Here is a 25,748-nt window from a genome sequence, read left to right as displayed (position 1 = left end):
TCTCCACTATACAGTAGACACTAGTTCTCCACTATAGAGTAGACACTAGTTCTCCACTATAGAGTAGACACTAGTTCTCCACTATACAGTAGACACTAGTTCTCCACTATACAGTAGACAAACACTAGTTCTCCACTATACAGTAGACACTAGTTCTCCACTATAGAGTAGACACTAGTTCTCCACTATAGAGTAGACACTAGTTCTCCACTATAGAGTAGACACTAGTTCTCCGCTATACAGTAGACACTAGTTCTCCACTATAGAGTAGACACTAGTTCTCCACTATACAGTAGACAAACACTAGTTCTCCACTATACAGTAGACAAACACTAGTTCTCCACTATACAGTAGACAAACACTAGTTCTCCACTATACAGTAGACAAACACTAGTTCTCCACTATAGAGTAGACACTAGTTCTCCACTATAGAGTAGACACTAGTTCTCCACTATAGAGTAGACACTAGTTCTCCGCTATACAGTAGACACTAGTTCTCCGCTATAGAGTAGACACTAGTTCTCCGCTATAGAGTAGACACTAGTTCTCCGCTATACAGTAGACAAACACTAGTTCTCCACTATACAGTAGACAAACACTAGTTCTCCACTATACAGTAGACAAACACTAGTTCTCCGCTATACAGTAGACACTAGTTCTCCGCTATAGAGTAGACACTAGTTCTCCACTATACAGTAGACAAACACTAGTTCTCCACTATACAGTAGACAAACACTAGTTCTCCACTATACAGTAGACAAACACTAGTTCTCCACTATAGAGTAGACACTAGTTCTCCACTATACAGTAGACAAACACTAGTTCTCCACTATAGAGTAGACACTAGTTCTCCACTATAGAGTAGACACTAGTTCTCCACTATAGAGTAGACACTAGTTCTCCACTATAGAGTAGACACTAGTTCTCCGCTATAGAGTAGACACTAGTTCTCCGCTATAGAGTAGACACTAGTTCTCCGCTATAGAGTAGACACTAGTTCTCCGCTATAGAGTAGACACTAGTTCTCCACTATAGAGTAGACAAACACTAGTTCTCCACTATAGAGTAGACACTAGTTCTCCACTATAGAGTAGACACTAGTTCTCCGCTATAGAGTAGACACTAGTTCTCCGCTATAGAGTAGACACTAGTTCTCCGCTATAGAGTAGACACTAGTTCTCCGCTATAGAGTAGACACTAGTTCTCCGCTATAGAGTAGACACTAGTTCTCCGCTATAGAGTAGACACTAGTTCTCCACTATAGAGTAGACACTAGTTCTCCACTATAGAGTAGACACTAGTTCTCCACTATAGAGTAGACACTAGTTCTCCACTATAGAGTAGACACTAGTTCTCCACTATAGAGTAGACACTAGTTCTCCGCTATACAGTAGACACTAGTTCTCCACTATACAGTAGACACTAGTTCTCCGCTATAGAGTAGACACTAGTTCTCCACTATAGAGTAGACACTAGTTCTCCACTATACAGTAGACACTAGTTCTCCACTATACAGTAGACACTAGTTCTCCACTATACAGTAGACACTAGTTCTCCACTATACAGTAGACACTAGTTCTCCACTATACAGTAGACACTAGTTCTCCACTATACAGTAGACACTAGTTCTCCACTATACAGTAGACACTAGTTCTCCACTATACAGTAGACACTAGTTCTCCACTATACAGTAGACACTAGTTCTCCACTATACAGTAGACACTAGTTCTCCGCTATACAGTAGACACTAGTTCTCCGCTATACAGTAGACACTAGTTCTCCGCTATACAGTAGACACTAGTTCTCCGCTATAGAGTAGACAAACACTAGTTCTCCACTATAGAGTAGACAAACACTAGTTCTCCACTATAGAGTAGACAAACACTAGTTCTCCACTATAGAGTAGACAAACACTAGTTCTCCACTATAGAGTAGACAAACACTAGTTCTCCACTATAGAGTAGACAAACACTAGTTCTCCACTATAGAGTAGACAAACACTAGTTCTCCACTATAGAGTAGACACACACTAGTTCTCCACTATAGAGTAGACACTAGTTCTCCACTATACAGTAGACACTAGTTCTCCACTATAGAGTAGACACTAGTTCTCCACTATACAGTAGACACTAGTTCTCCACTATACAGTAGACAAACACTAGTTCTCCACTATACAGTAGACACTAGTTCTCCACTATACAGTAGACACTAGTTCTCCACTATACAGTAGACACTAGTTCTCCACTATACAGTAGACACTAGTTCTCCACTATAGAGTAGACACTAGTTCTCCGCTATACAGTAGACACTAGTTCTCCGCTATACAGTAGCCACTAGTTCTCCGCTATACAGTAGACAAACACTAGTTCTCCACTATACAGTAGACACTAGTTCTCCACTATAGAGTAGACACTAGTTCTCCACTATAGAGTAGACACTAGTTCTCCACTATACAGTAGACACTAGTTCTCCGCTATACAGTAGACACTAGTTCTCCGCTATACAGTAGACACTAGTTCTCCGCTATACAGTAGACACTAGTTCTCCGCTATAGAGTAGACAAACACTAGTTCTCCGCTATACAGTAGACAAACACTAGTTCTCCACTATAGAGTAGACACTAGTTCTCCACTATAGAGTAGACACTAGTTCTCCACTATACAGTAGACAAACACTAGTTCTCCACTATACAGTAGACACTAGTTCTCCACTATAGAGTAGACACTAATTCTCCACTATAGAGTAGACACTAGTTCTCCGCTATAGAGTAGACACTAGTTCTCCGCTATACAGTAGACACTAGTTCTCCGCTATACAGTAGACACTAGTTCTCCACTATACAGTAGACAAACACTAGTTCTCCACTATAGAGTAGAGACTAGTTCTCCGCTATACAGTAGACACTAGTTCTCCACTATAGAGTAGACACTAGTTCTCCACTATACAGTAGACAAACACTAGTTCTCCACTATACAGTAGACAAACACTAGTTCTCCACTATACAGTAGACAAACACTAGTTCTCCACTATAGAGTAGACACTAGTTCTCCACTATACAGTAGACACTAGTTCTCCACTATAGAGTAGACACTAGTTCTCCACTATAGAGTAGACACTAGTTCTCCACTATAGAGTAGACACTAGTTCTCCGCTATAGAGTAGACACTAGTTCTCCACTATACAGTAGACAAACACTAGTTCTCCACTATAGAGTAGACACTAGTTCTCCGCTATACAGTAGACACTAGTTCTCCACTATACAGTAGACAAACACTAGTTCTCCACTATACAGTAGACAAACACTAGTTCTCCACTATAGAGTAGACACTAGTTCTCCACTATACAGTAGACAAACACTAGTTCTCCACTATACAGTAGACAAACACTAGTTCTCCACTATAGAGTAGACAAACACTAGTTCTCCACTATAGAGTAGACAAACACTAGTTCTCCACTATAGAGTAGACAAACACTAGTTCTCCACTATAGAGTAGACACTAGTTCTCCACTATACAGTAGACACTAGTTCTCCGCTATAGAGTAGACACTAGTTCTCCACTATACAGTAGACACTAGTTCTCCACTATACAGTAGACACTAGTTCTCCACTATAGAGTAGACAAACACTAGTTCTCCACTATAGAGTAGACACTAGTTCTCCACTATAGAGTAGACACTAGTTCTCCACTATACAGTAGACACTAGTTCTCCACTATAGAGTAGACACTAGTTCTCCACTATACAGTAGACAAACACTAGTTCTCCACTATACAGTAGACAAACACTAGTTCTCCACTATAGAGTAGACACTAGTTCTCCACTATACAGTAGACACTAGTTCTCCACTATACAGTAGACAAACACTAGTTCTCCACTATAGAGTAGACACTAGTTCTCCACTATAGAGTAGACACTAGTTCTCCACTATAGAGTAGACACTAGTTCTCCACTATACAGTAGACAAACACTAGTTCTCCACTATACAGTAGACAAACACTAGTTCTCCACTATACAGTAGACAAACACTAGTTCTCCACTATAGAGTAGACACTAGTTCTCCACTATACAGTAGACAAACACTAGTTCTCCACTATACAGTAGACAAACACTAGTTCTCCACTATACAGTAGACAAACACTAGTTCTCCACTATAGAGTAGACAAACACTAGTTCTCCACTATAGAGTAGACAAACACTAGTTCTCCACTATAGAGTAGACACTAGTTCTCCGCTATACAGTAGACACTAGTTCTCCGCTATAGAGTAGACACTAGTTCTCCACTATACAGTAGACACTAGTTCTCCACTATACAGTAGACACTAGTTCTCCACTATACAGTAGACAAACACTAGTTCTCCACTATAGAGTAGACACTAGTTCTCCACTATAGAGTAGACACTAGTTCTCCACTATACAGTAGACACTAGTTCTCCACTATACAGTAGCCACTAGTTCTCCGCTATAGAGTAGACAAACACTAGTTCTCCGCTATAGAGTAGACAAACACTAGTTCTCCGCTATAGAGTAGACAAACACTAGTTCTCCACTATAGAGTAGACAAACACTAGTTCTCCACTATAGAGTAGACAAACACTAGTTCTCCACTATAGAGTAATAATACTAGTTCTCCAAAGCTACTTACAGTCATGTGTGCATACATTGTACGTAGTTGGTCCCGGGATCGAACCCACTACCCTGGCGTTACAAGCGCCATGCTCTACAAACACTAGTTCTCCACTATAGAGTAGACAAACACTAGTTCTCCACTATAGAGTAGACAAACACTAGTTCTCCACTATAGAGTAGACAAACACTAGTTCTCCACTATAGAGTAGACAAACACTAGTTCTCCACTATAGAGTAGACAAACACTAGTTCTCCACTATAGAGTAGACAAACACTAGTTCTCCACTATAGAGTAGACCACTAGTTCTCCACTATAGAGTAGACAAACACTAGTTCTCCACTAGTTCTCCACTATAGAGTAGACAAACACTAGTTCTCCACTATAGAGTAGACAAACTAGTTCTCCACTATAGAGTAGACAAACACTAGTTCTCCACTATAGAGTAGACACTAGTTCTCCACTATAGAGTAGACACTAGTTCTCCACTATAGAGTAGACACTAGTTCTCCACTATAGAGTAGACACTAGTTCTCCACTATAGAGTAGACACTAGTTCTCCACTATACAGTAGACACTAGTTCTCCACTATACAGTAGACACTAGTTCTCCGCTATAGAGTAGACAAACACTAGTTCTCACTATAGAGTAGACAAACACTAGTTCTCCGCTATAGAGTAGACAAACACTAGTTCTCCGCTATAGAGTAGACAAACACTAGTTCTCCGCTATAGAGTAGACAAACACTAGTTCTCCACTATAGAGTAGACAAACACTAGTTCTCCACTATAGAGTAGACAAACACTAGTTCTCCACTATAGAGTAGACAAACACTAGTTCTCCACTATAGAGTAGACAAACTAGTTCTCCACTATAGAGTAGACAAACACTAGTTCTCCACTATAGAGTAGACAAACACTAGTTCTCCACTATAGAGTAGACACTAGTTCTCCACTATAGAGTAGACACTAGTTCACTATAGAGTAGACACTAGTTCTCCACTATACAGTAGACACTAGTTCTCCACTATACAGTAGCCACTAGTTCTCCACTATAGAGTAGACAAACACTAGTTCTCCACTATACAGTAGACAAACACTAGTTCTCCGCTATAGAGTAGACAAACACTAGTTCTCCACTATAGAGTAGACAAACACTAGTTCTCCACTATAGAGTAGACAAACACTAGTTCTCCACTATAGAGTAATAATAATTCTCCATAATAAATGCCATTTAGCAGACGCTTTTATCCAAAGCGACTTACAGTCATGTGTGCATACATTGTAGTGGGTGGTCCACGAACCCACTAGGCGTTACAAGCGCCATGCTCTACCAAGACACTAGTTCTCCACTATAGAGTAGACAAACACTAGTTCTCCACTATAGAGTAGACAAACACTAGTTCTCCACTATAGAGTAGACAAACACTAGTTCTCCACTATAGAGTAGACAAACACTAGTTCTCCACTATAGAGTAGACACTAGTTCTCCACTATAGAGTAGACAAACACTAGTTCTCCACTATAGAGTAGACAAACACTAGTTCTCCACTATAGAGTAGACAAACACTAGTTCTCCACTATACAGTAGACAAACACTAGTTCTCCACTATAGAGTAGACAAACACTAGTTCTCCACTATAGAGTAGACAAACACTAGTTCTCCACTATAGAGTAGACAAACACTAGTTCTCCACTATAGAGTAGACAAACACTAGTTCTCCACTATAGAGTAGACAAACACTAGTTCTCCACTATAGAGTAGACAAACACTAGTTCTCCACTATAGAGTAGACAGACACTAGTTCTCCACTATAGAGTAGACACTAGTTCTCCACTATAGTAGACACTAGTTCTCCACTATAAGTAGACACTAGTTCTCCACTATAGAGTAGACACTAGTTCTCCACTATACAGTAGACACTAGTTCTCCACTATAGAGTAGACACTAGTTCTCCGCTATAGAGTAGACAAACTAGTTCTCCACTATAGAGTAGACACTAGTTCTCCACTATAGAGTAGACAAACTAGTTCTCCACTATAGAGTAGACAAACACTAGTTCTCCGCTATACAGTAGACACTAGTTCTCCACTATAGAGTAGACAAACACTAGTTCTCCACTATAGAGTAGACAAACACTAGTTCTCCACTATAGAGTAGACAAACACTAGTTCTCCACTATAGAGTAGACAAACACTAGTTCTCCACTATAGAGTAGACAAACACTAGTTCTCCACTATAGAGTAGACAAACACTAGTTCTCCACTATAGAGTAGACAAACACTAGTTCTCCACTATACAGTAGACAAACACTAGTTCTCCACTACAGTAGACACTAGTTCTCCACATAGTAGACACTAGTTCTCCACTATAGAGTAGACACTAGTTCTCCACTATAGACACTAGTTCTCCACTATACAGTAGACACTAGTTCTCCACTATACAGTAGACACTAGTTCTCCACTATACAGTAGACACTAGTTCTCTACTATACAGTAGACACCAGTTCTCCACTATACAGTAGACACTAGTTCTCCACTATAGAGTAGACACTAGTTCTCCACTATACAGTAGACACTAGTTCTCCACTATAGAGTAGACAAACACTAGTTCTCCACTATAGAGTAGACACTAGTTCTCCACTATAGAGTAGACACTAGTTCTCCACTATACAGTAGACAAACACTAGTTCTCCACTATACAGTAGACACTAGTTCTCCACTATAGAGTAGACACTAGTTCTCCACTATAGAGTAGACACTAGTTCTCCGCTATAGAGTAGACACTAGTTCTCCGCTATACAGTAGACACTAGTTCTCCACTATAGAGTAGACACTAGTTCTCCACTATACAGTAGACAAACACTAGTTCTCCACTATAGAGTAGACACTAGTTCTCCGCTATACAGTAGACACTAGTTCTCCACTATAGAGTAGACACTAGTTCTCCACTATACAGTAGACAAACACTAGTTCTCCACTATACAGTAGACAAACACTAGTTCTCCACTATACAGTAGACACTAGTTCTCCACTATACAGTAGACAAACACTAGTTCTCCACTATACAGTAGACAAACACTAGTTCTCCACTATACAGTAGACAAACACTAGTTCTCCACTATAGAGTAGACACACTAGTTCTCCACTATAGAGTAGACACTAGTTCTCCACTATAGAGTAGACACTAGTTCTCCACTATACAGTAGACACTAGTTCTCCACTATACAGTAGACACTAGTTCTCCACTATACAGTAGACACTAGTTCTCCACTATACAGTAGACACTAGTTCTCCACTATAGAGTAGACACTAGTTCTCCACTATACAGACAAACACTAGTTCTCCACTATACAGTAGACAAACACTAGTTCTCCACTATACAGTAGACAAACACTAGTTCTCCACTATACAGTAGACAAACACTAGTTCTCCACTATAGAGTAGACAAACACTAGTTCTCCACTATAGAGTAGACACTAGTTCTCCACTATACAGTAGACACTAGTTCTCCACTATACAGTAGACACTAGTTCTCCACTATACAGTAGACACTAGTTCTCCACTATACAGTAGACAAACTAGTTCTCCACTATACAGTAGACAAACACTAGTTCTCCACTATAGAGTAGACAAACACTAGTTCTCCACTATAGAGTAGACACTAGTTCTCCACTATAGAGTAGACACTAGTTCTCCACTATACAGTAGACACTAGTTCTCCGCTATACAGTAGACACTAGTTCTCCACTATAGAGTAGACAAACACTAGTTCTCCACTATAGAGTAGACAAACACTAGTTCTCCACTATAGAGTAGACAAACACTAGTTCTCCACTATAGAGTAGACAAACACTAGTTCTCCACTATAGAGTAGACAAACACTAGTTCTCCACTATAGAGTAGACATAATACTAATTCTCCATTTAGCTATCCAAAGCGACTTACAGTCATTCTCCATACATTAGACACGTAGTGGTCCCACTATACATAGAACTAGTTCTCCTGGCTATAGCCATGTCTACAAACACTAGTTCTCCACTATAGAGTAGACAAACACTAGTTCTCCACTATAGAGTAGACAAACACTAGTTCTCCACTATAGAGTAGACAAACACTAGTTCTCCACTATAGAGTAGACAAACACTAGTTCTCCACTATAGAGTAGACAAACACTAGTTCTCCACTATAGAGTAGACAAACACTAGTTCTCCACTATAGAGTAGACAAACACTAGTTCTCCACTATAGAGTAGACAAACACTAGTTCTCCACTATAGAGTAGACACTAGTTCTCCACTATAGAGTAGACACTAGTTCTCCACTATAGAGTAGACAAACACTAGTTCTCCACTATAGAGTAGACACTAGTTCTCCACTATAGAGTAGACACTAGTTCTCCACTATAGAGTAGACACTAGTTCTCCACTATAGAGTAGACACTCTCCGCTATACAGTAGACACTAGTTCTCCGCTATAGAGTAGACAAACACTAGTTCTCCGCTATAGAGTAGACAAACTAGTTCTCCACTATAGAGTAGACAAACACTAGTTCTCCACTATAGAGTAGACAAACACTAGTTCTCCACTATAGAGTAGACAAACACTAGTTCTCCACTATAGAGTAGACAAACACTAGTTCTCCACTATAGAGTAGACAAACACTAGTTCTCCACTATAGAGTAGACACTAGTTCTCCACTATAGAGTAGACAAACACTAGTTCTCCACTATAGAGTAGACACTAGTTCTCCACTATAGAGTAGACACTAGTTCTCCACTATAAGACACTAGTTCTCCACTATAGAGTAGACACTAGTTCTCCTATACAGTAGACCACTAGTTCTCCACTATAGAGTAGACAAACACTAGTTCTCCGCTATAGAGTAGACAAACACTAGTTCTCCACTATAGAGTAGACAAACACTAGTTCTCCGCTAGAGTAGACAAACACTAGTTCTCCACTATAGAGTAGACAAACACTAGTTCTCCACTATAGAGTAGACAAACACTAGTTCTCCACTATAGAGTAGACAAACACTAGTTCTCCACTATAAGTAGACAATAGTATATGCCACTATAGAAGACACTAGTTCTCACACTTACAGTCATGTCTCCATTATAGAGGGTAGTCACTAGTTCTCCAACTACTACCCTGACACTAGTTCTCCACTCTACCAAGACACTAGTTCTCCACTATAGAGTAGACAAACACTAGTTCTCCACTATAGAGTAGACAAACACTAGTTCTCCACTATAGAGTAGACACTAGTTCTCCACTATAGAGTAGACAAACACTAGTTCTCCACTATAGAGTAGACAAACACTAGTTCTCCACTATAGAGTAGACAAACTAGTTCTCCGCTATAGAGTAGACAAACACTAGTTCTCCACTATAGAGTAGACAAACACTAGTTCTCCACTATACAGTAGACACTAGTTCTCCACTATAGAGTAGACAAACTAGTTCTCCACTATAGAGTAGACAAACACTAGTTCTCCACTATAGAGTAGACAAACTAGTTCTCCACTATAGAGTAGACACTAGTTCTCCACTATAGAGTAGACACTAGTTCTCCACTATAGAGTAGACACTAGTTCTCCACTATAGAGTAGACACTAGTTCTCCACTATAGAGTAGACACTAGTTCTCCGCTATACAGTAGACACTAGTTCTCCACTATACAGTAGACACTAGTTCTCCGCTATACAGTAGACAAACACTAGTTCTCCGCTAGACAAACACTAGTTCTCCGCTATAGAGTAGACACTAGTTCTCCACTATAGAGTAGACAAACACTAGTTCTCCACTATACAGTAGACACTAGTTCTCCACTATACAGTAGACACACTAGTTCTCCACTATAGAGTAGACAAACACTAGTTCTCCGCTATACAGTAGACAAACACTAGTTCTCCACTATAGTAGACAAACACTAGTTCTCCACTATAGAGTAGACACTAGTTCTCCACTATAGAGTAGACAAACACTAGTTCTCCACTATAGAGTAGACAAACACTAGTTCTCCACTATAGAGTAGACACTAGTTCTCCACTATAGAGTAGACAAACACTAGTTCTCCACTATACAGTAGACACTAGTTCTCCACTATAGAGTAGACAAACTAGTTCTCCACTATACAGTAGACAAACACTAGTTCTCCACTATAGAGTAGACACTAGTTCTCCACTATACAGTAGACACTAGTTCTCCACTATACAGTAGACACTAGTTCTCCGCTATACAGTAGACAAACACTAGTTCTCCACTATACAGTAGACAAACTAGTTCTCCGCTATAGAGTAGACAAACACTAGTTCTCCACTATACAGTAGACACTAGTTCTCCGCTATACAGTAGACACTAGTTCTCCACTATACAGTAGACACTAGTTCTCCACTATACAGTAGACACTAGTTCTCCACTATACAGTAGACACCAGTTCTCCACTATACAGTAGACACTAGTTCTCCACTATAGAGTAGACACTAGTTCTCCACTATACAGTAGACACTAGTTCTCCACTATACAGTAGACACTAGTTCTCCACTATACAGTAGACACTAGTTCTCCACTATACAGTAGACACTAGTTCTCCACTATACAGTAGACACACTAGTTCTCCACTATACAGTAGACAGACACTAGTTCTCCACTATAGAGTAGACACACTAGTTCTCCACTATACAGTAGACACTAGTTCTCCACTATACAGTAGACACACTAGTTCTCCACTATACAGTAGACACTAGTTCTCCACTATACAGTAGACACTAGTTCTCCACTATACAGTAGACACTAGTTCTCCACTATACAGTAGACACTAGTTCTCCACTATACAGTAGACACTAGTTCTCCGCTATACAGTAGACACTAGTTCTCCACTATACAGTAGACACTAGTTCTCCGCTATAGACACCAGTTCTCCGCTATACAGTAGACACTAGTTCTCCACTATACAGTAGACACTAGTTCTCCGCTATAGACACCAGTTCTCCACTATTAGACACTAGTTCTCCACTATACACAGACACTAGTTCTCCACTATACAGTAGACAAACACTAGTTCTCCACTATACAGTAGACACACTAGTTCTCCACTATACAGTAGACACTAGTTCTCCACTATAGAGTAGACACTAGTTCTCCACTATACAGTAGACAAACACTAGTTCTCCACTATACAGTAGACACTAGTTCTCCACTATACAGTCCAACTTCTCCAACTTCCTGTAACACACACTAGGAGTCTTGCCTGTATGATCACTGTTCTCCCTGAGCGAACACTCGATGTCTCCACTAGACCGTGTTCCACTAGCTTCTCTCACTATACAGTAGACCACTAGTTCTCACTATACCATTCTGCTTCTAGACCTGACAGGGTACAAACACTAGTTCTCCACTATACCAGTAGACACTAGTTCTCCACACACACACATTAACACACACACATTAACACACACACACACATTAACTCCACACACACACATTAACACACACATTAACACATTAACACATTAACACTGTTCTCCACACACATTAACACACACTCCACACACAGTAACACAGTTCTCACACACATTAACACATTAATGACACTAACAATCCCTTCTACTAGACACTAGTTCTCCACTATACAGTAGACACTAGTTCTCTCCTAAAGACGTGTCCACTGGTAGACTCTAGTTCTCCACTATGAATGACCACTATTCCAAATCAGTCAGGTTTCAAGACTAGTCATTCAACTGAGACTGTTCTCCACTGTATCACGGAGGCACTCCGCACTGCTAGAGTAACACTAACTCTCACTCTGCACTCATCCTCTCTAGATCTATCGGCTGCCTTCGACACTGAACCTCAGATCACTCCTTCTCCACCCTCTCCGAGTGACACTCTCGGCGCGGCCACGCAGTTGACACTGACAGGTCTCCACTGGCGTGTAGACACTCCCTCCCACAGACACCACTGGACCCCAGGGCTCTGTTCTTGGCCCTCCTGGACTCGCTAGGACTAGTTTGGCTCTGTCATAACAGTCACTGGTTCTCCTTATCTTGCTATGCAGACGACACACAATTAATCTTCTCCTTTCCCCCTTCTGATGACAGGTAGACATGTTCTCACTACAGGAGACACAGACAGTTCTCCACTGTGGATCACACAGGATCACTCAAGCTGAACCTCTCAAGACGGAGCTGCTCTTCCACCCGGGTAGACTGGGCTCCATGATCTGTGCCACGGTACAACTCCACTGTGTCCTCATCCCAGAGCGCCAAGAACCTTGGTGTTCCTGGACAACACCCTGTAGTTCTCTCAACTAACATCACAGGCACTAGTTCCCGTTCCTGTAGGTTCATGCTCTACAACATCCGCAGAGTACGACCCTGCCTCACACAGACCAGGGCGCAGGTCCTGTGATCCAGGCACTTGTCATCTCCCGTCTGGATTACTGCAACCAGGCTGGGCTGATCTGGCCCTAAACCCAACTCATCCAGAACGGCAGCCCGTCTGGTGTTCAACCTCCAAGTTCTCTCACGGCCTGCTCCTCCGCCTCCCACTGGCTTCAGTTGAAGCTCGCTCCGCTACAAGACCATGGTGCTTGCCTACGGAGCTGTGAGGGGGAACTCACAGTACCTCCAGGCGGCCCCTACACCAAACAAGGGCACTGGATCCACACCACTGAGGAAGTCAGCTCCCACGCCCAGTCAAAACTGTTCGCTGCCCTGGCCCCCCAATGGTGGAACAAACTCCCTCACGACGCCAGGACAGCGGAGTCAATCACCACCTTCCGGAGACACCTGAAACCCCACCTCTTTAAGGAATACCTAGGATAGGTTAAGTAATCCCTCTCACCCCACCCCCCCTAAGTTTTAGATGCACTATTGTTAAGTGACTGTCCCACTGGATGTCATAAGGTGAATGCACCAATTTGTAAGTCGCTCTGGATAAGAGCGTCTGCTAAATGACTTAAATGTAAATGTAAATGTTAACACACACACACATTAACACACACACACACATATTAACACACACATTAAAACACACCCCCACCTGACAACACCAGGGCGATCCCTCCGCAGGCGTTGGGGGACGACATGGAGGTACCATTCATCAGCTGGGTTCCTCTGAGAGTCCAGTTGGGTACGGAGGCGATGGCCCCCCCCGGAGCTGTGATACTGACCCCCAGGGCTCCGTCGGTACTGGGGCCCCGAGACGACCAGGTGTACTGGTTCGGAGGAAGCTTCTCTCTCAGAGAATACTCTGCAACCATCATGTCTGGAGTCACATACGCCCCCACGCCTGGAAGAGGAGACCAACGAGGTAAAACACACACACGCCCGGAAGAGGAGACCAACGAGGTAAAACACACACACGCCCCCACGCCTGGAAGAGGAGACCAACGAGGTAAAACACACACACGCACCCACGCCTGGAAGAGGAGACCAACGAGGTAAAACACACACACGCCCCCAACGCCTGGAAGAGGAGACCAACGAGGTAGAGGTAAAACACACACACACCCCCCACGCCTGGAAGAGGAGACCAACACACACACCCCCCCACGCCTGGAAGAGGAGAAACTTAAAACAACGCCTGGAAGAGGAGACCACACACACGCCCCAACGCCTGGAAGAGGAGACCAAAAAACACACACACGCCCCAACGCCTGGAAGAGGAGACCAACGAGGTAAAACACACACACGCCCCCACGCCTGGAAGAGGAGACCAACGAGGTAAAACACACACACGCCCCCACGCCTGGAAGAGGAGACCAACGAGGTAAAACACACACACGCCCCCAACGCCTGGAAGAGGAGACCAACGAGGTAGAAGTAAAACACACACACACCCCCCACGCCTGGAAGAGGAGACCAACGAGGTAGAGGTAAAACACACACACGCCCCCACGCCTGGAAGAGGAGACCAACGAGGTAAAACACACACACGCCCCCACGCCTGGAAGAGGAGACCAACGAGGTAAAACACACACACGCCCCCACGCCTGGAAGAGTGAGACCAACGAGGTAAAACACACACACGCCCCCAACGCCTGGAAGAGGAGACCAACGAGGTAAAACACACACACGCCCCCACGCCTGGAAGAGGAGACCAACGAGGTAAAACACACACACGCCCCCACGCCTGGAAGAGGAGACCAACGAGGTAAAACACACACACGCCCCCACGCCTGGAAGAGGAGACCAACGAGGTAAAACACACACACGCCCCCACGCCTGGAAGAGGAGACCAACACAGGCAGAGATAGCATGAGAGGACATCTCGTATTAATCTGGTTCATGTCAGGAGCACAGCCTCTCTGCAAGCGTGTGTGTGTGTGTGTGTGTGTGTGTGTGTGTGTGTGTGTGTGTGTGTGTGTGTGTGTGTGTGTGTGTGTGTGTGTGTGTGTGTGTGTGTGTGTGTGTGTGTGTACCTATAACAGCAGCAGTAGTTCCTCCAGGACAGCCAACAGTAGACAGACAGGGCCCGTTGTTCCCAGCGCTGGACACAAACAAAACGTTGTGTTTCTGAACCGCTTCCCCAATCACCTCACAGATCCTCCTGTTGGACAACACACAGAGTTACCAGACACACAGATCCTCCTGTTGGACAACACAGAGACACACAGAGTTACCAATCACCTCACAGATCCTCCTGTTGGACAACACAGAGGACACACAGAGTTACCAATCACCTCACAGATCCTCCTGTTGGACAACACAGAGGACACACAGAGTTACCAGACACACAGATCCTCCTGTTGGACAACACAGAGACACATAGAGTTACCAGACACACAGATCCTCCTGTTGGACAACACAGAGGACACACAGAGTTAGCAATCACCTCACAGATCCTCCTGTTGGACAACACAGAGACACACAGAGTTACCAGACACACAGAGTTACCAGACACACAGAGTTACCAGACACACAGAGTTACCAGACACACAGAGTTACCAGACACTCAGAGTTGCCAGACACACAGACAGAGGAGCCATCTCTCTCACCCTGAGTTGGGCCAGTGGGTACCTCACAGCTGATTAACCAGGTCACTGTTGTTGATCAACTCTATCATCTAGACACACAGAAACAGAAAGACAGAGAGAGAGAGTTAAACAGACACACAGAAAGAGAGAGTTACCAGACACACAGAGGGAGGAGACAGAGACAGAGTTACCAGACACACAGAGTTACCAGAGAAACAGAGAGAGCCAGACACAGAGACAGAGAAGCCATCTCCTCACAGAGAGACAGAGGGAGAGAGAGGGAGCTGTAGTTAACCAGACACAGAGACAGAGAGACCTCTATCATCTAGACAGAGAGAGACAGAGACAGAGAGAGAGAGAGAGACAGAGAGACAGAGAGAGAGAGAGACAGAGAGACAGAGAGACAGAGAGAGAGAGAGAGAGAGAGAGAGACAGAGAGACAGAGAACAGAGAGAGAGAGAGAGAGAGAGAGAGAGAGAGGGAGGAGAGAGAGAGAGACAGAGAGAGAGAGAGAGAGAGAGAGAGGGAGAGAGAGAGACAGAGAGACAGAGAGAGAGAGAGAGAGACAGAGAGAGAGAGAGGAGACAGAGAGACGGAAGAGAGAGACAGAGAGACAGAGAGACAGAGAGAGAGAGAGACAGAGAGAAGAGAGACAGAGAGAGAGAGAGAGAGAGAGAGAGAGAGAGAGAGACAGAGAGAGAGAGAGACAGAGAGAGAGAGAGAGAGAGAGAGAGAGAGAGAGAGAGAGAGAGAGGAGAGGAGAGAGAGAGACAAGAGAAACAGAGAGAGAGAGAGAGAGAGAGACAGAGAGAGGAGAGAGAGAGAGAGACAGAGAGACAGAGAGACAGAGAGACAGAGAGACAGAGAGACAGAGAGACAGAGAGACAGAGAGACAGAGAGAGAGAGAGAGAGACAGAGAGAGACAGAGAGAGAGAGAGACAGAGAGAGAGAGAGAGAGAGAGAGAGACAGAGAGACAGAGAGACAGAGACAGAGAGACAGAGAGAGAGAGAGAGAGAGAGAGAGAGAGAGAGAGAGAGAGAGAGAGAGACAGAGAGACAGAGAGACAGAGAGAGAGACAGAGAGAGAGAGACAGAGAGAGGGAGACAGAGAGACGGAAGAGAGAGAGAGAGAGGAGACAGAGAGAAGAGAGACAGAGAGAGAGAGAAGAGAGAGAGATGATGAGTGTGAATGAACCAAAACAAGAACAGAGGAGAATGAATGGAGTGTAACCCGGGAGGACCCCGGTCTGTTGTATGTCGATTGACAGCTGCTTCAGCCTACCGCGCGGATGAGTCCGGTGCCCGTCTCCATGGTGCTGAGGCGCGTGTCTCCGATCTTCACCGCCAGGATCTGGGCTCCGGGGGCGATGCCGTTCCGCTCGGGCTCATCTGGGAAGTGGCCTGCTGCTATGCTCGCCACGTGTGTCCCATGAGCCCCTGAACAGAGACAAGACCATCACGGCTGTAGACGCCAAGACTCAGGACAGATTCCTACACAATACAAGGGGGGGGGGGGATCTACGTGAACTCTGACCTCCGCTGGTGACGATGCAGAGAGTGTTTCCTTCGTCGTAGATGTTAACGGAGTAGTTGAGCATCTCAGCGTTTCCCAGAGTAGCAAACTCCTGCTTCTCTCTGTAGGAGGTCAAAACCGTGCAGCTGGAGAGATCTCCAGTCTCTGAGGTGTCTACCACAGCCCTGTAGAGGTTAGAGGTTAGAGGTTAGAGGTCAGGACCGTGCAGCTGGACAGATCTCCAGTCTCTGAGGTGTCTACCACAGGAAGGAAGGAGGGCCTGACGAACTGAGGAAGGCAGGCCTGACGAACTGAGGAAGGCGGGAAGGAGGGCCTGACGAACTGAGGAAGGCGGGAAGGAGGGCCTGACGAACTGAGGAAGGCGGGAAGGAGGGCCTGACGAACTGAGGAAGGAGGGAAGGAGGGCCTGACGAACTGAGGAAGGCGGGAAGGAGGGCCTGACGAACTGAGGAAGGCGGGAAGGAGGGCCTGACGAACTGAGGAAGGAGGGCCTGACGAACTGAGGAAGGCGGGCCTGACGAACTGAGGAAGGAGGGCCTGACGAACTGAGGAAGGAGGGCCTGACGAACTGAGGAAGGAGGGCCTGACGAACTGAGGAAGGCAGGAAGGAGGGCCTGACGAACTGAGGAAGGCAGGAAGGAGGGCCTGACGAACTGAGGAAGGAGGGCCTGACGAACTGAGGAAGGAGGGCCTGACGAACTGAGGAAGGAGGGCCTGACGAACTGAGGAAGGAGGGCCTGACGAACTGAGGAAGGAGGGCCTGACAAACTGAGGAAGGAGGGCCTGACAAACTGAGGAAGGAGGGCCTGACGAACTGAGGAAGGAGGGCCTGACGAACTGAGGAAGGAGGGCCTGACGAACTGAGGAAGGAGGGCCTGACGAACTGAGGAAGGAGGGCCTGACGAACTGAGGAAGGAGGGCCTGACGAACTGAGGAAGGAGGGCCTGACGAACTGAGGAAGGCAGGAAGGAGGGCCTGGACGAACTGAGGAAGGCAGGAAGGAGGGCCTGACGAACTGAGGAAGGCAGGAAGGAGGGCCTGACGAACTGAGGAAGGCAGGAAGGAGGGCCTGAAAAGGGATTTGACCCAGCAGACGGTGTTCCTCCTACCTCCAGGTGTCTCCGTCGTTCCACAGCAGACAGTCGTAGACCGGACCCGGGTCGTTGTACTTCTTCTCCAGAGACGCCAGGATCTCGGACTGACACAGCAGCTCCTCCTTCTGCAGCTTCTCAGCCTGAGAAAACAACGGACAGGCGTGAGGAAACTAAATGTTAAAACTCATTTACACACAGTTCATGTGCTCGGGGATGTGACAAATGTGTTAAACTGACGTTTTATTCGCACATTAACGAGAATTCACAATTCAGATAGAGTCCAGGGTAGGACCCAATGTCCCAAGGACCCAGGGCAGTTCAGTCTACCTACCAGATAGAGTCCAGGGTAGGACCCAATGTCCCAAGGACCCAGGGCAGTTCAGTCTACCTACCAGATAGAGTCCAGGGTAGGACCCAATGTCCCAAGGACCCAGGGCAGTTCAGTCTACCTACCAGATAGAGTCCAGGGTAGGACCCAATGTCCCAAGGACCCAGGGCAGTTCAGTCTACCTACCAGATAGAGTCCGGGTAGGACCCAATGTCCCAAGGACCCAGGGCAGTTCAGTCTACCTACCAGATAGAGTCCAGGGTAGGACCCAATGTCCCAAGGACCCAGGGCAGTTCAGTCTACCTACCAGATAGAGTCCAGGGTAGGACCCAATGTCCCAAGGACCCAGGGCAGTTCAGTCTACCTACCAGATAGAGTCCAGGGTAGGACCCAATGTCCCAAGGACCCAGGGCAGTTCAGTCTACCTACCAGATAGAGTCCAGGGTAGGACCCAATGTCCCAAGGACCCAGGGCAGTTCAGTCTACCTACCAGATAGAGTCCGGGTAGGACCCAATGTCCCAAGGACCCAGGGCAGTTCAGTCTACCTACCAGATAGAGTCCAGGGTAGGACCCAATGTCCCAAGGACCCAGGGCAGTTCAGTCTACCTACCAGATAGAGTCCGGGTAGGACCCAATGTCCCAAGGACCCAGGGCAGTTCAGTCTACCTACCAGATAGAGTCCAGGGTAGGACCCAATGTCCCAAGGACCCAGGGCAGTTCAGTCTACCTACCAGATAGAGTCCGGGGTAGGACCCAATGTCCCAAGGACCCAGGGCAGTTCAGTCTACCTACCAGATAGAGTCCAGGGTAGGACCCAATGTCCCAAGGCAGTTCAGTCTACCTACCAGATAGAGTCCAGGGTAGGACCCAATGTCCCAAGGACCCAGGGCAGTTCAGTCTACCTACCAGATAGAGTCCAGGGTAGGACCCAATGTCCCAAGGACCCAGGGCAGTTCAGTCTACCTACCAGACAGGGCAGTTCAGTCTACCTACCAGATAGAGTCCAGGGTAGGACCCAATGTCCCAAGGACCCAGGGCAGTTCAGTCTACCTACCAGATAGAGTCCAGGGTAGGACCCAATGTCCCAAGGACCCAGGGCAGTTCAGTCTACCTACCAGATAGAGTCCAGGGTAGGACCCAATGTCCCAAGGACCCAGGGCAGTTCAGTCTACCTACCAGACAGGGCAGTTCAGTCTACCTACCAGATAGAGTCCAGGGTAGGACCCAATGTCCCAAGGACCCAGGGCAGTTCAGTCTACCTACCAGACAGGGCAGTTCAGTCTACCTACCAGACAGGGCAGTTCAGTCTACCTACCAGATAGAGTCCAGGGTAGGACCCAATGTCCCAAGGACCCAGGGCAGTTCAGTCTACCTACCAGATAGAGTCCGGGGTAGGACCCAATGTCCCAAGGACCCAGGGCAGTTCAGTCTACCTACCAGATAGAGTCCAGGGTAGGACCCAATGTCCCAAGGACCCAGGGCAGTTCAGTCTACCTACCAGATAGAGTCCGGGGTAGGACCCAATGTCCCAAGGACCCAGGGCAGTTCAGTCTACCTACCAGATAGAGTCCGGGGTAGGACCCAATGTCCCAAGGACCCAGGGCAGTTCAGTCTACCTACCAGATAGAGTCCGGGGTAGGACCCAATGTCCCAAGGACCCAGGGCAGTTCAGTCTACCTACCAGATAGAGTCCGGGGTAGGACCCAATGTCCCAAGGACCCAGGGCAGTTCAGTCTACCTACCAGATAGAGTCCAGGGTAGGCCCCAATGTCCCAAGGACCCAGGGCAGTTCAGTCTACCTACCAGATAGAGTCCAGGGTAGGACCCAATGTCCCAAGGACCCAGGGCAGTTCAGTCTACCTACCAGATAGAGTCCAGGGTAGGACCCAATGTCCCAAGGACCCAGGGCAGTTCAGTCTACCTACCAGATAGAGTCCAGGGTAGGCCCCAATGTCCCAAGGACCCAGGGCAGTTCAGTCTACCTACCAGATAGAGTCCAGGGTAGGACCCAATGTCCCAAGGACCCAGGGCAGTTCAGTCTACCTACCAGATAGAGTCCAGGGTAGGACCCAATGTCCCAAGGACCCAGGGCAGTTCAGTCTACCTACCAGACGGGGCAGTTCAGTCTACCTACCAGACGGGGCAGTTCAGTCTATACCTCTAATGCTGTTTAAACATCTATATCTCTAATGCTGTTTAAACATCTATATCTCTAATATTGTTTAAACATCTATATCTCTAATGTTGTTTAAACATCTATATCTCTAATGTTGTTTAAACATCTATATCTCTAATGTTGTTTAAACATCTATATCTCTAATGTTGTTTAAACATCTATATCTCTAATGCTGTTTAAACATCTATATCTCTAATATTGTTTAAACATCTATATCTCTAATGTTGTTTAAACATCTATATCTCTAATGTTGTTTAAACATCTATATCTCTAATGTTGTTTAAACATCTATATCTCTAATGTTGTTTAAACATCTATATCTCTAATGTTGTTTAAACATCTATATCTCTAATGTTGTTTAAACATCTATATCTCTAATGTTGTTTAAACATCTATATCTCTAATGTTGTTTAAACATCTATATCTCTAATGTTGTTTAAACATCTATATCTCTAATGTTGTTTAAACATCTATATCTCTAATGTTGTTTAAACATCTATACCTCTAATGTTGTTTAAACATCTATATCTCTAATGTTGTTTACGCCCACACCACATTTACCCATGAGCAGAGAGACTAACTGACTGGGGAGAGGTCAAAGTGTTACCTGTGAGGGGGAGGGGAGAGGTCAAAGTGTTACCTGTGAGGGGGGTCAAAGTGTTACCTGTGAGGGGGGGGGGGTCAAAGTGTTACCTGTGAGGGTTAGGGGAGAGGTCAAAGTCTTACCTGTGAGGGGGAGGGGAGAGGTCAAAGTGTTACCTGTGAGGGGGAGGGGAGAGGTCAAAGTGTTACCTGTGAGGGTTAGGGGAGAGGTCAAAGTGTTACCTGTGAGGGTTAGGGGAGAGGTCAAAGTGTTACCTGTGAGGGGGGGAGAGGTCAAAGTGTTACCTGTGAGGGTTAGGGGAGAGGTCAAAGTGTTACCTGTGAGGGGGAGGGGAGAGGTCAAAGTGTTACCTGTGAGGGGGAGGGGAGAGGTCAAAGTGTTACCTGTGAGAGGGAGGGGAGAGGTCAAAGTGTTACCTGTGGGGGGAGAGGTCAAAGTGTTACCTGTGAGGGTTAGGGGAGAGGTCAAAGTGTTACCTGTGAGGGGAGGGAGAGGTCAAAGTGTTACCTGTGAGGGGGAGGGGGAGAGGTCAAAGTGTTACCTGTGAGGGGAGAGGTCAAAGTGTTACCTGTGAGGGTTAGGGGAGAGGTCAAAGTGTTACCTGTGAGGGTTAGGGGAGAGGTCAAAGTGTTACCTGTGAGGGTTAGGGGAGAGGTCAAAGTGTTACCTGTGAGGGTTAGGGGAGAGGTCAAAGTGTTACCTGTGAGGGTTAGGGAGAGGTCAAAGTGTTACCTGTGAGGGGGGGGAGAGGTCAAAGTGTTACCTGTGAGGGGGGAGGAGGGTCAAAGTGTTACCTGTGAGGGGGAGGGAGAGGTCAAAGTGTTACCTGTGAGGGTTAGGGGAGAGGTCAAAGTGTTACCTGTGAGGGGAGGAGAGGTCAAAGTGTTACCTGTGAGGGGGAGGGGGAGGGGAGAGGTCAAAGTGTTACCTGTGAGGGGAGAGGTCAAAGTGTTACCTGTGAGGGTTAGGGGAGAGGTCAAAGTGTTACCTGTGAGGGTTAGGGGAGAGGTCAAAGTGTTACCTGTGAGGGTTAGGGGAGAGGTCAAAGTGTTACCTGTGAGGGGGAGGGGAGAGGTCAAAGTGTTACCTGTGAGGGGGAGGGGAGAGGTCAAAGTGTTACCTGTGAGGGTTAGGGAGAGTTCAAAGTGTTACCTGTGAGGGGGAGGGGAGAGGTCAAAGTGTTACCTGTGAGGGGGAGGGAGAGGTCAAAGTGTTACCTGTGAGGGAGAGGGGAGAGGTCAAAGTGTTACCTGTGAGGGGGAGGGGAGAGGTCAAAGTGTTACCTGTGAGGGAGAGGGGAGAGGTCAAAGTGTTACCTGTGAGGGTTAGGGGAGAGGTCAAAGTGTTACCTGTGAGGGTTAGGGGAGAGGTCAAAGTGTTACCTGTGAGGGGGAGGGGGGAGAGGTCAAAGTGTTACCTGTGAGGGTTAGGGGAGAGGTCAAAGTGTTACCTGTGAGGGAGAGGGGTGAGCAAGGTCAAACTGTTCTGCCCGACGACTGGCTTCGGCCAGAGCTGCTCTGTGTGCTGGATCCCACATTTTCTCCTTTCGCTCTTTCTGTTGGTCAACACATCAACACAGACATCCCTCTGTCAACACAGACATCCCTCTGTCAACACAGACATCCCTCTGTCAACACAGACATCCCTCTGTCAACACAGACATCCCTCTGTCAACACATCAACATAGACATCCCTCTGTCAACACAGACACCCCTCTGTCAACACATCAACACAGACATCCTTCTGTCAACACATCAACACAGACATCCTTCTGTCAACACATCAACACAGACATCCCTCTGTCAACACAGACATCCCTCTGTCAACACAGACATCCCTCTGTCAACACAGACATCCTTCTGTCAACACAGACATCCTTCTGTCAACACATCAACACAGACATCCCTCTGTCAACACAGACATCCCTCTGTCAACACAGACATCCCTCTGTCAACACAGACATCCCTCTGTCAACACAGACATCCCTCTGTCAACACAGACATCCCTCTGTCAACACAGACATCCCTCTGTCAACACAGACATCCCTCTGTCAACACAGACATCCCTCTGTCAACACAGACATCCCTCTGTCAACACAGACATCCCTCTGTCAACACAGACATCCCTCTGTCAACACAGACATCCCTCTGTCAACACAGACATCCCTCTGTCAACACAGACATCCCTCTGTCAACACAGACATCCCTCTGTCAACACAGACATCCCTCTGTCAACACAGACATCCCTCTGTCAACACAGACATCCCTCTGTCAACTCAGACATCCCTCTGTCAACTCAGACATCCCTCTGTCAACACAGACATCCCTCTGTCAACACATCAACACAGACATCCCTCTGTCAACACATCAACACAGACATCCCTTTGTCAACACATCAACACAGACATCCTTCTGTCAACACAGACATCCCTCTGTCAACACATCAACACAGACATCCTTCTGTCAACACAGACATCCCTCTGTCAACACAGACATCCCTCTGTCAACACATCAACACAGACATCCCTCTGTCAACACATCAACACAGACTTCCCTCTGTCAACACAGACTTCCCTCTGTCAACACATCAACACAGACATCCTGTCAACACAGACATCCCTCTGTCAACACAGACATCCCTCTGTCAACACAGACATCCCTCTGTCAACACAGACATCCCTCTGTCAACACAGACATCCCTCTGTCAACACATCAACACAGACATCCTTCTGTCAACACATCAACACAGACATCCCTCTGTCAACACATCAACACAGACATCCTTCTGTCAACACAGACATCCCTCTGTCAACACAGACATCCCTCTGTCAACACATCAACACAGACATCCTTCTGTCAACACAGACATCCCTCTGTCAACACAGACATCCCTCTGTCAACACATCAACACAGACTTCCCTCTGTCAACACAGACTTCCCTCTGTCAACACATCAACACAGACATCCTGTCAACACAGACATCCCTCTGTCAACACAGACATCCCTCTGTCAACACAGACATCCCTCTGTCAACACAGACATCCCTCTGTCAACACATCAACACAGACATCCTTCTGTCAACACATCAACACAGACATCCTTCTGTCAACGTGTTTGTTGGTCAATATAAGCATACACTATTTATACACAAAAGTATGTGGACACCCCTTCAAATGAGTGGATTCAGCTATTTCTGTTGCTGACAGGTGTATAGAATTGAGCACGTAGCCATGCAATCTCCATAGACAAACATTGGCAGTAGAATGACCTTACTGAAGAGCTCAGTGACTTTCAACGTGGCACCTTCATAGGATGCCACCTTTCCAACAAGTCAGTTTGTCACATTTCTGCCCTGCTGAGAGCTGACCCCCGGGTCAACTGTAAGTGCTGTTATTGTGAAGGGGAAACATCTAGGAGCAACAACGGCTCAAGACGTGAAGTGGTAGGCCACAGAAGCTCACAGAACGGGACCGCAGAGTGCTGAAGCACGTGAAAATCATCTGTCCTCTGTTGCAACACTCACTACTGAGTTCCAAACTGCCTCTGGAAGCAACGTCAGCACAAGAACTGTTCGTCGGGAGATTCATGAAATGGGTTTCCATGGCTGAGCAGCTGCACACAAGTCTAAGATCACCATGCGCGACGCCAAGCGTCGGCTGGAGGGGTGTAAAGCTCGCCACCATTGGACTCTGGAGCAGTGGAAATGTGTTCTCTGGAGGGATGAATCACGCTTCACCATCTGGCAGTCTGACGGACGAATCTGGGTTTGGTGGATGAGAAGGCTACGAGCCTGAATGCATAGTGCCAACTGTAAAGTTTGGTGGAGGAGAAATAATGGTTTTGGCCCCTTAGTTCCAGTGAATGGAAATCTGTTTCAGCATGACAATGCCCCCACGCACAAAGCGAGGTCCATACAGAAATGGTTTGTTGAAATCAGTGTGGAAGAACTTGACTGGCCTGCACAGAGCCCTGACCTCAACCCTATCAAACACCTTTGGGATGAATTGGAATGCCGACTACGAGCCAGGCCTAATCGCACAACATCAGTTCCGACCTCACTAATGCTCTTGTGGCTGAATGGAAGCAAGTTCCCCTGCAGCAATGTTCCAACATCTAGTGGAAAGCCTTCTCAGAGGAGTGGAGGCTGTTATAGCAGCAAAGGGGGGGTCCAACTCCATATTAATGACTTCCCAGAAGAGTGGAGGCTGTTATAGCAGCAATGTACCAACATCTAGTGGAAAGCCTTCCCAGAAGAGTGGAGGCTGCTATAGCAGCAATGTTCCAACATCTAGTGGAAAGCCTTCCCAGAAGAGTGGAGGCTGTTATAGCAGCAATGTTCCAACATCTAGTAGAAAGCCTTCCCAGAAGAGTGGAGGCTGTTATAGCAGCAATGTTACAACATCTA

General features: G+C 46.2%; 1 pseudogene; it reads right to left on the bottom strand.

Moving 5' to 3' along the window:
• LOC124018301 overlaps positions 1-25,748 on the bottom strand; it is a 96,667-nt pseudogene that overhangs the window by 54,647 nt on the left and 16,272 nt on the right.

The sequence above is a fragment of the Oncorhynchus gorbuscha genome, unplaced genomic scaffold, assembly GCF_021184085.1.
Source record: "Oncorhynchus gorbuscha isolate QuinsamMale2020 ecotype Even-year unplaced genomic scaffold, OgorEven_v1.0 Un_scaffold_472, whole genome shotgun sequence".
Lineage (NCBI taxonomy): Eukaryota > Metazoa > Chordata > Actinopteri > Salmoniformes > Salmonidae > Oncorhynchus > Oncorhynchus gorbuscha.
Note: the sequence above shows the minus strand (reverse complement) of the source record. Positions and strands in the feature narration are given on the sequence as shown.